This window comes from Clytia hemisphaerica, unplaced genomic scaffold (assembly GCF_902728285.1).
Source record: "Clytia hemisphaerica strain Z4C2 unplaced genomic scaffold, Clytia hemisphaerica genome assembly, whole genome shotgun sequence".
NCBI classification, from domain to species: domain Eukaryota; kingdom Metazoa; phylum Cnidaria; class Hydrozoa; order Leptothecata; family Clytiidae; genus Clytia; species Clytia hemisphaerica.
The window spans coordinates 601445-615365 of record NW_027103835.1 but is presented as its reverse complement, the minus strand read 5'-3'; positions in this window follow the sequence as shown (position 1 = coordinate 615365).

The window sequence follows — 13921 nt, the reverse complement described above, 5'->3', positions numbered from 1 at the left end:
ACCTATGAATATATGTTTTTTGAAGAAAAATGATATTGAATTCATATAACGGGTTTCAAACTACAAACAGTTTTTGAAGTCTTTTGGCTGAACAAATTATAACTAAACAGCTTGGAGTTTTGACACAAAAAACTGAATTTTTGAAGGAAGATGATTCCTATATTCAGAGACGATATTCTTTGTACTTTTGAAGGAAAATGTTTTTTTCCAATGGACATAAATGACTACTCACTCATACATGGTGGAATTTTTTTGAAGCTGAAGCAGCCATGGCTGCTGCTGCAGTTGATTCTATTAGCAAAGTGAACGATTGGCTCACACAAGACCAGCATCCATCATCTTATGCAAATATCGTAAAAAAACAGCACAAGACCAACTGCCATCCAGCTTTGCAGAAAGAAAGGCAAGAACGTTTATATTTTATAACCTCAATACTTCTGAGGATATTTCTTCAACTGTTATCAAGACACTCGCTCAGAAATTCAACATGCCTGCTAAAGATTTAATTTACAAAATACAAAGAGACACTAGATTTCGTTCGAGATACCTTGTTACTTTTAAAACAAGTCACGACTTTGAAACCCTCGTTCGAGAAGGCATAACCATCAACGGCACAAAAATAGCTGGCAAATACAACAAACCAACACATTTTTACGTGCCTAACTTTCCTGCATATTGTGGGGAAAAGGAACTCTTCATCTCATTCCCTGAGAAGGAAAACATGGAATTTCTAAGACAACGCTTCTCCAATGAACATGGCATCTTTTTGGGAGGCTGGCATGTAGGTTTAAAAGACACACCAGCAGAAACTTTCTTCATTAATTTTGAGGGCGAAAGCCTCCAGGTGATTCCAACTGGCAGACGCTATTTTGGAAAAAAGACACACGTAGCGACCACGGGAAATCGGACCAGACCTCCAGAGAGCGTCGAACCGGACCCAACCAACGACGACAACGTGACAAAAACAATAGACGTCCCTACTGAGCCAATGAAAGTACAGTCAAAAGACCCATTGGATATCTCTGCCCTGACAGACCAACAACAAAAAAGGTACGAACACTTAATTTCGAAAGGAGGTAACATTTCTCAAAAGGAGCTTGCCGAGAAGATCGAACTCAAAAACCAGTCCACAATCTCCAACAACGACGCTTTCCATAACTCACCAGAGTACGAGTCCCTTTGCAATCAAACAACAACCCAGATTAAATTTGATATCAAAACCACAAACACATTCGATTTCGGTGGGAAACCCATCGATCAAATTGGTACAATTTCTGACGACACTGACAAAAGAAAATCATCAAACGACACAATCCTGTCGACCTTATCAACAATGTCCACCAGACTTAAACACCAACAATCATCAAACGACCCACAGAAAGAACCATAGGGGGTAGGATATCCCAAAAGGAACTGGCTGAGAAAATCGAACTACAAAACCAGTCGACACTTTCCAACAACGACGCCTTTCATACCTCGCCTCAATACGAATCCCTTTGCACAAAACCAACAACACAAATTAATTTTCATTTGAACACTCCAAACAAGTTAGATTTTGGTGGAAAATTAGATCTTGGTGCAAAGTCCATCGACCCAATTGGCACCATTTCCGACGACTCCGACAAAATGAGCACCGCATCCAACGATACAATACAATTAACAGTATCAACCATGTCGAAAAAACGAACACACAAAAGATCCACAGACGACGAGAAAGACAAGAAAGACACCGAGAGAGAGATGGAAAAACGCAAAAAGAAGAAAAAGAAGAAGAAGCATGACCAACAAACAGAGAAGAATTAATTTCAACTTTTACATTATTCATAGTTTATTTTTGAGCTCTCTTTAGGCTAGACTTTTTAAATGTCAGAGGAATAAAATCCTCTGAGTCTAAGAGAAAGGCATTGAGCTACAGCTTTGTCAATTGTGACCTCGTCTGCCTCCTTGACACTCATCTTGACGATGAGTGTGAAGGTATTTTATATAAGCTCTGGAAAGGAGAATGAAAGTTCTCCCACATCATCAACTCACCTCAAAATGGGGGAATCGCCTTTTTGTCAAAACCAGGGCACTCCATCACTGAGGTCAGAAAAGACGAGACTGGACGATTCCTTTTTCTTAGACTCAACTCTGACAACCAAAACTTTCTCATAGCCTGCATTTATGCACCAGCTGAAAAAGTCAGTAAACGAGCCGAATTTTTCGATCTTATTCACAGAGAGCTCAGGTCCTGTTTTTTGGAAATGGCAAAGTTTTACTTTTTTGGGATTTCAACTGTGTTGAATCTTCCCTTGACAGGTCTAAGCCTCTTACGTCTGATACTTCCGTACGAAAACTTATCGAACTTCGTGATAGTTTTGATCTTGTCGACCTGTGGAGGGAAACTTACCCAACACGAGCTGAATTCACTTTCTTTCCTGACAACCCAGAATTTTCTATGTCTCGCCTCGACAGAGTCTACGTGCCATCTCGACTCTTTTCAAACTTTTACAACATCAAACACGGCAGATTATCTAAGCTCTGGAAAGGAGAATGAAAGTTCTCCCACATCATCAACTCACCTCAAACTGGGGGAATCATCTTTTTGTCAAAACCAGGGCACTCCATCACTGAGATCAGAAAAGACAAAAGTGGACGATGCCCTTTTCATAGACTCCACTCTAACAACCAAGACTTTCTCATAGCCTGTATGTATGCAGGCTATGAGAAAGTCTTGGGGCCTACCACAAGGCAGTTGCCTCAGCCCGTTGTTATTCATTTTATTTGCAAGCGATATACCAACAGAAATCAAAACAGACCCCTGAGGACACTGTGATCCATCTTATACTAAAGGTATATGTAGTCGTTTCAGTCACCTTTTACTCAGCATGGTCTGTGTAATGTTTTCAAAAACCCTTTAAATAGCCGGATATTACCTTAAAGGCGCATAATGTTGAAAAATTTAAAAACTTTGAAAAACGGTCAATTCTCAAAGTTGGGTTAGGATTCTTTCGTATAAAAGACGTTTTCCTTGATCAACTTTCTACTTAGTAGTTTGACACTTTCCTAAAATGAACAAATCTTTCAAATACATTTATTGAATACAAAGGGTAACTCAACTCTACAGTAGAAGAGCAATTGGAAGAGCTTACATCTAATGCCAATAACCTAACTGGTCATCTACCACAGGTGATTGATTATATCCTATTATATTCTAGAATTAACGAAATACTTTAATTTCTTGATGAATGTAATTTTTGCCTCTGTTTAAAATATTTTAACTTTTACATGTCCAGGAACTGGCTAGAATAAAGAAAAGAAATTTTAATATTTCACATTGTAAATTTAGTTAAATTTAATCAATAACTAATAAAGTTTTTCAAGGATAACTCAGTGAAAAGCAGGGAAAATTGAACGATTTTATCTACTTAAGTTTAAAACATTTTTCTTAGAAATCCGTTGAACTAATAATGACCAACACTGGCGTCAAGGTGATGGCCACGACAATGGCACAAGCGAAAGTTTGCAAAAGTGCTGGGCAAGCCGTAGCTTACCTCATGAAGAGAATGTATACAGTACAACGCCTAGCCAACTCTACCATTTCGGAAAATAGCGAACTCGGATATGCGCGTTGCTTGAACACGATCAATCTACGTCGTAACTTGGACCACAAAGCGCAAATCTACAACACAGACGCTATAAACAATTACATTCGCAATCTGACTGGTCGAGACGAAATCAAAGATGCAGCTTTGATCATATCGATTCGCGGTGTCTGGTGTTCCAAAAACGATGAACTGTTTCAACAACTCGGTATTGCGAAAAAGTACAGGGAGCTCATGGTAATTAGGGCGATGGAGTGGGGATGTCGACTTTGGTCGACCTTTATGAGGACAACTTGAGATGAAATGACATATGAGAAGTATTTGTGGTCGAACTAAGATCTGTTCTAACAAACAGTACAAGACCAACTGCCAACCAGCTTTGCAGAAAGAAAGGCAAGAACGTTTTTTTTTTATAACCTCAATTCTTTTGAGGATATTTCTTCAACTGTTATCAAGACACTCGCTCAGATATTCAACATGCCTGCTAAGGACTTAATTTACAAAATCCAAAGAGACACTAGATTCCGTTCGAGTTACCTTGTTAGTTTTAAAACAAGTCACGACTTTGAAACCCTCGTTCGAGAAGGCATAACCATCAACGGTACAAAAATAGCTGGCAAACACAACAAACCAACACATTTTTACGTGCCTAACTTTCCTGTATATTGCGGGGAAAAGGAACTCTTTAATTCATTCCCTGAGAAGGAAAAAGTGGAATTTCTAAGACATCGCTTCTCCAACGAACATGGCATCTTTTTGGTAGGCTGGCATGTTGGTTTAAAAGACACACAAGCAGAAACTTTCTTCATTAATTTTGAGGTCGAAAGCCTCAGGGTGATTCCAACTGGCAGACGCCATTTTGGAAAAAAGACACACGTTGCGACCACGGGAACTCGGACCAGACCTCCAGAGAACGTCGAACCGGACCCAACCAACGACGACAACGTGACAAAAACAATAGACGTCCCTACTGAACCAATGAAAGTACAGTCAAAAGACCCATTGGATATCTCTGCCCTGACAGACCAACAACAAAAAAGGTACGAACACTTAATTTCGAGAGGAGGTAACATTTTTCAAAAGGAGCTGGCCGAGAAGATCGAACTCAAAAACCAGTCCACAATCTCCAACAACGACGCTTTCCATAACTCACCAGAGTACGAGTCCCTTTGCAATCAAACAACAACCCAGATTAAATTTGATATCAAAACCACAAACACATTCGATTTCGGTGGGAAACCCATCGATCAAATTGGTACAATTTCTGACGACACTGACAAAAGAAAATCATCAAACGACACAATCCTGTCGACCTTATCAACAATGTCCCAAACTTAAACACCAACAATCATCAAACGACCAACAGAAAGAACCATAGGGGGTAGGATATCCCAAAAGGAACTGGCTGAGAAAATCGAACTACAAAACCAGTCGACACTTTCCAACAACGACGCCTTTCATACCTCACCTCAATACGAATCCCTTTGCACAAAACCAACAACACAAATTAATTTTCATTTGAACACTCCAAACAAGTTAGATTTTGGTGGAAAATTAGATCTTGGTGCAAAGTCCATCGACCCGATTGGCACCATTTCCGACGACTCCGACAAAATGAGCACCGCATCCAACGATACAATACAATCAACAGTATCAACCATGTCGAAAAAACGAACACACAAAAGATCCACAGACGACGAGAAAGACAAGAAAGACACCGAGAGAGAGATGGAAAAACGCAAAAAGAAGAAAAAGAAGAAGAAGCATGACCAACAAACAGAAAAAATTAATTTCAACTTTTACATTATTCATAGTTTATTTTTGAGCTCTCTTTAGGCTAGACTTTTTAAATGTCAGAGGAATAAAATCCTCTGAGTCTAAGAGAAAGGCATTGAGCTACAGCTTTGTCAATTGTGACCTCGTCTGCCTCCTTGACACTCACCTTGACGATGAGTGTGAAGGTATTTTATATAAGCTCTGGAAAGGAGAATGAAAGTTCTCCCACATCATCAACTCACCTCAAACTGGGGGAATCGCCTTTTTGTCAAAACCAGGGCACTCCATCACTGAGATCAGAAAAGACGAAAGTGGACGATGCCCTTTTCTTAGACTCCACTCTAACAACCAAGACTTTCTCATAGCCTGTATTTATGCACCAGCTGACAAAGCCACAAAACGAGCCGAATTTTTCGATCTTATTCACAGAGAGCTCAGGTCTTGTTTTTTTGGTAAATGACAAAGTTTTACTTTTTGGTGATTTCAATTGTGTTGAATCTTCCCTCGACAGGTCCAAGCCTAATGAGAAGGGTAAAGGAATTCCTTGGGTTCACAGATATTCCCAGACGGGCATTGTACTTTCACAGCACGAATCCACTTGATGGAGACGATCCCCACGACAAAAGGATGAACAACACCAGAGATTATCGTGTAGTTAGACGACAGATGAAGATCCTCTGCGATTTTGAGGGCAGTTTTACTTCAAAGTGATTGCACACATCGTTACCAGCAACCCAGGCAGCGGTCTCAAACCAAACATTCAGGCGTCATTTGAAGCGCATGGGTTACGGATATCGCGGCACACGAAGAAAGGGAATCTTAAAGCAGAAGGATTTTAAAACTCGGCTGAGATTTGCAAAACAGTTAAAGAAGCTCGGACTTGGTGTGGAATTTTGGAAGAAAGAAATAAGCTTCTATTTAGATGCAGTTGGTTTTATTTCATTTTATTTGGAGGGAAATTCTAAAGATTTTAGAGAGATCTTTGTCATTTGATTCTGATTTACCGACACTTATGCTTGTTATTTGGATATTTTTGATCATGCTTTATGTATTTTTGAAAAATTTTTATTGTCACTAGTCATTATTGTTACGCCGTTTTTCCGATCGAAGAGAGCCAATTTCACAAACATCTTTACCAACATTCCGCAAAACCGTTTCAATGGGAAAGAAATATCCTTGATTTGTCACAAAATCTTGTAACATGCTTTCACAGGAACTTTACAGTAAGCCAAAGTGTGAAACAAAGGTAAGGTAAACACGTAATTTCTTTCTTGCTATTATGTAATGTTCTTGTAATCTTCAAGTCATTTTGGATTTTCATTGAATATTTTCAATTTAAAATAAAGATAAAGGGGCAATTAATTTGTTTCATAATCCTGTTTAAGATGTAGAATATAATTTCTATCATTATCCTCGGCGGAGAGAGCCGAAACATCAATACTCTGCAATGTCAAAGACGTGTGGAGAAAACTTATCACAAAATGAACATCGTCTCATGAATAGCTTACATGAATAGAATGGATAACAATTTTACTGTTGTAAAATTTCAACGAATTCAAGAAATGTTTCAAGTGATAAGCGACCTTACAAGGCAGATAAAATATGAGATACATCAGACACTACATGACTCGGTTATCATAGCACCGCCAGAAAAGAAGATGAGAAAGACTGAAGAATAATAAATTTTGTACACTTTTTATATGTATATAGTGTTTTAAATTTCAAGAAAATATTCATTTTTGTTGGTTTTTTCCATGAGTTTGCCCTCATTTCCCCGATCGGCGAGAAAATTTTCCCAATTTTCCAAAGTGCCCGTGAAAGCCGTGAAAAAGACGAATCCGAATTACGATCTACTAATGTTCCTGTCAGTCTACAACCGACAAGATTTTATATTATTATAATGGGCGATTTTCAACATAAAGTGATCAAACTCTCGGATTAATTATTTTGACAATTGCAATAAATAGTTTCAACACCCCATTATAATTATCCCACTTCTCACATATGATAATTTTAGTGAAACTAAATAATTTGACTTTCAAGGAAATCAAAATAAACACTTTTCAGTTTAGAGAATCGCAAAACAATGCAAAAATGATACAAAAAATTATAAACCAATAACACTTTTAAATCAATTTGGAAAGCTCTTAGAAAAAATCCCCGAAATCAAAATTAGAAAATGGGCAGAAGAAAACAACGCAGTCATTGTCACCGATCCAAGCGACGCAACAGCCAAAAAAAACGGTAATATTTTTTTTCTTCTTTTTGTAAGCATTTTTAAGCATTGAATGCTAAGTGTTAATTTTGCAGGGTAATTTTGGCAAGTTCTTCAGCAAAAATGTTGACGAATACACTCTTCTTCATATACTGTAATTTGATCATGTGAATTTTTCTAATAAAAGCTTAGACCAAGGCAAGCATTTTAGACACTTTTTGAGAGTTTGAGATTGAATGTGAAATTTTTGAGAAAATGCTAAAAGCTAAGAACATCTCAGTCAAAATCTACCGGCTCTACTGAAAAAAAATGTACTTTGGTAATCATTACCTCTTCTTTTTTGTAGGAGTCGACCATTCTTAAGACAATAAAGTTCCTGAAGAGCATAAAGAAACGACCAATAACAGTTTCCGTGGGTTGCCAGACAGAGGTGACTGGTAGTAACATTAAAGAATTGAAAGATCTGGTCGGTCCAATGTTAATAAAAACGCAAGGATGGATGCTTCCTCATCTTTATACAGATTGAAAATATAAAATCGAATTCCTTCATTGCAAAGGAGGGCCTACCACAAGGCAGTTGCCTCAGTTCGTTATTATTTACTTTATTTGCAAGTGATGTACCGACAGACTTAAAAACTATTCTATCACAATTTGCTTTATTATATGACAAATTTTCCCCAGACGAATTTTCTTATTTTCGTTTTTATGCATATTCACCGGCGAGCTGAGCACAAACTGAACACCCTCCCCAATATAAAAATGACAAAGAACAATTATGACTGAGAACAAAGACAAAGAACAACAAGCGTTGTCACCGAGACATTTAAAACAAATTCCATAAAAAGTGAAGTGGAGTACGTGGATGACTTCGCAACAATATTGAAGGACCATATATACGCACCGAGCAACCATAGCAAGCCACATGCCTTCAAGTTTGAGAAGAACGCTTCAGAAAAAAGTTCTGGTAAATGGGTAAATGTTGGTGCGATCTTGGACACGGGGCACCAACATTTGCTAAGAAAGACTTGCAAGAATGTAGAAACGTGATATTTAATAAACATTCAAAAAAACATTTATCCCCTGAGGAGTTGGATCGCTGGGATACCTTTCTAGAAGGTCTAGAAACTAAAGAAGACCTCTGGAAGGGTAGTGATTGTACGTTGACGAAGTGAAAACCGTCAATCCTCAAGTTAGGAAAGCAAACGAAAAGAAAACGAGACAAGGATGTGAGAGAGGAATATGATGATTTGTAGGGGAACAAAGTCAAACAATGAAAAAGGTATAATTCATTTATTATATGCTTACACTTTTCACCCCCTACATTTTTACAAATGAAATTCATTTTTGAAAACGCATTATGATTGCAGCTTTTTCATGTATTTAGCACGAGTTTCAATGTTTTTGAATCCGAATTACGATCTACTAATGTTCCTGTCAGTCTACAACCGACAAGATTTTATATTATTATAGTGGGCGATTTTCAACACTAAAGTGATTAACATCGATAAAAAGGATAAAAAAAATTTATAGAAATTATTAGACGATTTTCAACACTAAAGTGATTAACATCGCCACACGACAACTCAGCTAAATAGTTGTGACGAAGAAAGATGAAAATTGTACATTTATACTATCTTGAAAATAATTATAATTATCGTTAATTATCACACCTAATATGAGAGGAATCTCACGAGTCTTTTTTTTGCGAAATCGCGAATAATTACGGATTCTCGGATTAATTATTTTGACAATTGCAATAAATAGTTTCAACACCTCATTATAATTATCCCACTTCTCACATATGATAATTTTAGTGAAACTAAATAATTTGACTTTTGAGGAAATCAAAATAACATAACAAAAAACCAAAAGTCGCATTACCATCTACAAGCAATAAACAAGCCAACCTGACGGCTCTTCATTTTACACCAAGCCCTAACAACAACAAAAAAAAATCCAATAGATTTCTCTAAAACCACAAGTAAAAGTGACACCAAATATGACGGACCATAATAATTTAAAAATCATCTCTATAAACATTAACGGTATCCAAAACAAAATAGACACTCTCATTGACCTAATTGGCCCAGCTAGCTTTAGCGTAGTGGGCCTTTCATTAGCATTAGCAATTTACTAGGCGATACGCGTTTTATTTCAAGCACAGGCTAGTACATATTGTGAAAAATTTGATTGGCTGAAACATGTCTCTTTTAGAACATGATTGGCAGAATAAAACAATTGCAATCGTCTTTATTGGTTTAAAACATAAAAGGAGAAAATACAATTAACTACTAAAACTATAAGAATATAACAGATGTAGTACGTTTTAAGAAAAACAATGTGATTTACACAGAGTAACAAACCTTCTTCTCTTTAGGAATATGTTCTTTTAAAAAAGTTGTTTTTATATTTCTCTATCATGTGAACAGTTCAGTGAACAGTTCAGTTGTTCACGTGCTAGGAACAAAACACTTCAGTATATAAGATTAAATATTTTGATTTATTTCTCATTGTTGCTAATAAGAGATAGGCGAGTGGTTTAAGGCGTCTTTGGCTTGTACTAGCGACTTTAGGTTCAAATCCTCTCTGTTACTTATGTCTTGTTCAGTTCATATTTTTATTCGCTGGGCCTTCATGCCCTCTGGGCTTCTTGTTTAAACATTAAAACCAGACCTTCTACCAAACCAAGAAACAAAACTCAACAAAAACAACAACCTCAAATTCTCACATCCAGACTATAACATCAACGAACTCAGACGTGAAACATTTAAAACAATAATAACTCTCCAGGCGGAGGATTAATGACCTTAACCAAAAAAAATCTACAAGTAATTGATGAATACGAAAAACTCCAAAACAGCAACGAATTTCTATCAACTAAAATAAAAACTAGCAACAACAATTTCGAAATTATAAATTATTACAATCCTGATAGACTGCAATAATATAAATAATCTGATCAAAAATGAAAATTCAATTATAATCGGAGATTTAAACGCAAAACACCCCGATTGGTACAACATTAAATCCAATCCAGGCGGCACAGCCTTATACAACACAATCAACAACAACAACAACCTTGTACATAGCGAGCACTCAGAATTTACATATAAATACTCGGCCACAGGCCTCGAAAGCACCATTGATATAGCAGTATGGGATCCATACAAATGCATTTCCACAGTAACAACAGAAAACCAACAAGATATCGGTAATGATCACACACCTGTTTCATTCACAGTAACACTTAAAAATAAATGGAAAAAATCTACATCAATAACAAAATAAAAGTATACAACAAAGTGAACTGGGCAAAATTTACTAGCACAAAAATTCCACAGGCAACCAACTACCATCAACTAGATAGACAACACTATAGATAAGCTAGAAAAATATATCAAAACAATTACCAAAGCAATTCCGGAAATGACAGTAAATAGAACAAACCATGGTATAAGCAAAGAAATCAGGAACGACATAAAGCATAAAAGGAAACTCCAAAAAGAATATAAAAGATCACGAAACCCTTTAACGAAAACTGAAATCAACAGACTCAACAACTTTGTACTTTTGAAGGAAAATGTTTTTTTCCAATGGACATAAATGACTACTCACTCATATAATACATGGTGGTTTTTAGCAAAGTGAACGATTGGCTCACACAAGACCAACATCCATCATCTTATGCAAATATCGTAAAAAAAACAGTACAAAACCAACTGCCAACCAACTTTGCAGAAAGAAAGGCAAGAACGTTTATATTTTATAACCTCGATACTTCTGAGGATATTTCTTCAATCGTTCAGAAACAATCAAACAACAACAACTTCATATGCTAATGTCGTGAAGAAAAGTACCAAACCTAAAACAGACAACTCTACATATGCTGACAGAAAGGCAAGAACGTTTATTTTTTATAACCTCGCAATTCTTTTGAGGATATTTCTTCAACTGTTATCAAGACACTCGCTCAGAAATTCAACATGCCTGCTAAAGATTTAATTTACAAAATACAACGAGATACCTTGTTACTTTTAAAACAAGTCAGGACTTTGAAACCCTCGTTCGAAAAGGCATAACCATCAACGGCACAAAAATAGCTGGCAAATACAACAAACCAACACATTTTTACGTGCCTAACTTTCCTGCATATTGTGGGGAAAAGGAACTCTTCAACTCATTCCCTGAGAAGGAAAACATGGAATTTCTAAGACAACGCTTCTCCAATGAACATGGCATCTTTTTGGGAGGCTGGCATGTAGGTTTAAAACACACACCAGCAGAAACTTTCTTCATTAATTTTGAGGGCGAAAGCCTCCAGGTGATTCCAACTGGGAGACGCTATTTTGGAATAAAGACCCACGTAGCGACCACGGGAAATCGGACCAGACATCCGGAGAACGTCGAGCCGGACCCAACCAACGACGACAACGTGACCAAAACAAAAGACGTCCCTACTGAGCCAATGACAGTACAACCGAATTGGAAATCTCTGCCCTGACAGACCAACAACAAAAAAGGTACGAACACTTAATTTCGAAAGGAGGTAACATTTCTCAAAAGGAGCTTGCCGAGAAGATCGAACTCAAAAACCAGTCCACAATCTCCAACAACGATGCTTTCCATAACTCACCAGAGTACGAGTCTCTTTGCAATCAAACAACAACCCAGATTAAATTTGATATCAAAACCACAAACACATTCGATTTCGGTGGGAAACTCATTGATCAAATTGGTACAATTTCTGACGACACTGACAAAAGAAAATCATCAAACGACACAATCCTGTCGACCTTATCAACAATGTCCAAACTTAAACACCAACAATCATCAAACGACCAACAGAAAGAACCATAGGGGGTAGGATATCCCAAAAGGAACTGGCTGAGAAAATCGAACTACAAAACCAGTCGACACTTTCCAACAACGACGCCTTTCATACCTCACCTCAATACGAATCCCTTTGCACAAAACCAACAACACAAATTAATTTTCATTTGAACACTCCAAACAAGTTAGATTTTGGTGGAAAATTAGATCTTGGTGCAAAGTCCATCGACCCGATTGGCACCATATCCGACGACTCCGACAAAATGAGCACCGCATCCAACGATACAATACAATCAACAGTATCAACCATGTCGAAAAAACGAACACACAAAAGATCCACAGACGACGAGAAAGACAAGAAAGACACCGAGAAAGAGATGGAAAGCGCAAAAAGAAGAAAAAGAAGAAGAAGCAAGACCAACAAACAGAGAAGAATTAATTTCAACTTTTACATTATTCATAGTTTATTTTTGAGCTCTCTTTAGGCTAGACTTTCTAAATGTCAGAGGAATAAAATCCTCTGAGTCTAAGAGAAAGGCATTGTACCACAGTTTTGTCAATTCTGACCTCTTCTGCTTCCTTGACACTCATCTTGACGACGAATGTGAAAGTATTTTATCCAAGCTCTGGAACGGAGAATGAAAGTTCTCCCAAAACATCAACTCACCTCAAACTGGGGGAATCGCCTTTTTGTCAAAACCAGTCAGAAGAAAAGACGAAAGTGGACGATTCCTTTTTCTTAGACTCCACTCTAACAATCAAGACTTTCTCATAGCCTGTATTTATGCACCAGCTGACAAAGCCACAAAACGAGCCGAATTTTTCGATCTTATTCACAGAGAGCTCAGGTCCTGTTTTTTGGAAAATGACAAAGTTTTACTTTTGGATGATTTTAACTGTGTTGAATCTTCCCTTGACAGGTCTAAGCCTCTTACGTCTGATACTTCTGTAGGAAAACTTATCTAACTTCGTGATACTTTTGATCTTGTCGACCTGTGGAGGGAAACTTACCCAACACTGAATGAGCTGAATTCACTTTTTTCCTGAGCACAGCATATTGAAACTTTCGAGACAATAGTTCATGCCAGACCATGACAAAGATTGTGAAGAAAGGTTTTCTGTGTGGAATGACAAGTGCCATGATCTGAAATGAAAACCTGCTTGAAATGAAGATAACAACACCAAGAAACCGGACAATTTGAATGAGAAATTCATAATCGAGTTTAGTTTTCGTTTGTGGCCACTTGAATGATTAAACAAAAACACCAAAGAGAAGATGCCAGTCAGCTACAATGGAAAGTCAAAAGAAATGTTAACTCGACGAAAACAACCCTAAATACTAAACATCCTTGAATTTGAGGTTTAATTTTGACACGCCTCAGTTCCAAAGACGCCCTATAACTTCTTAATGAAAAAGAAGTAATAACAAATGAATTTTTTCTACCTCCCATACAGATGTCATAAGAAATCCTGATATAAATGACATGAAATATCACTGAAGTGTGACAAGAAACGA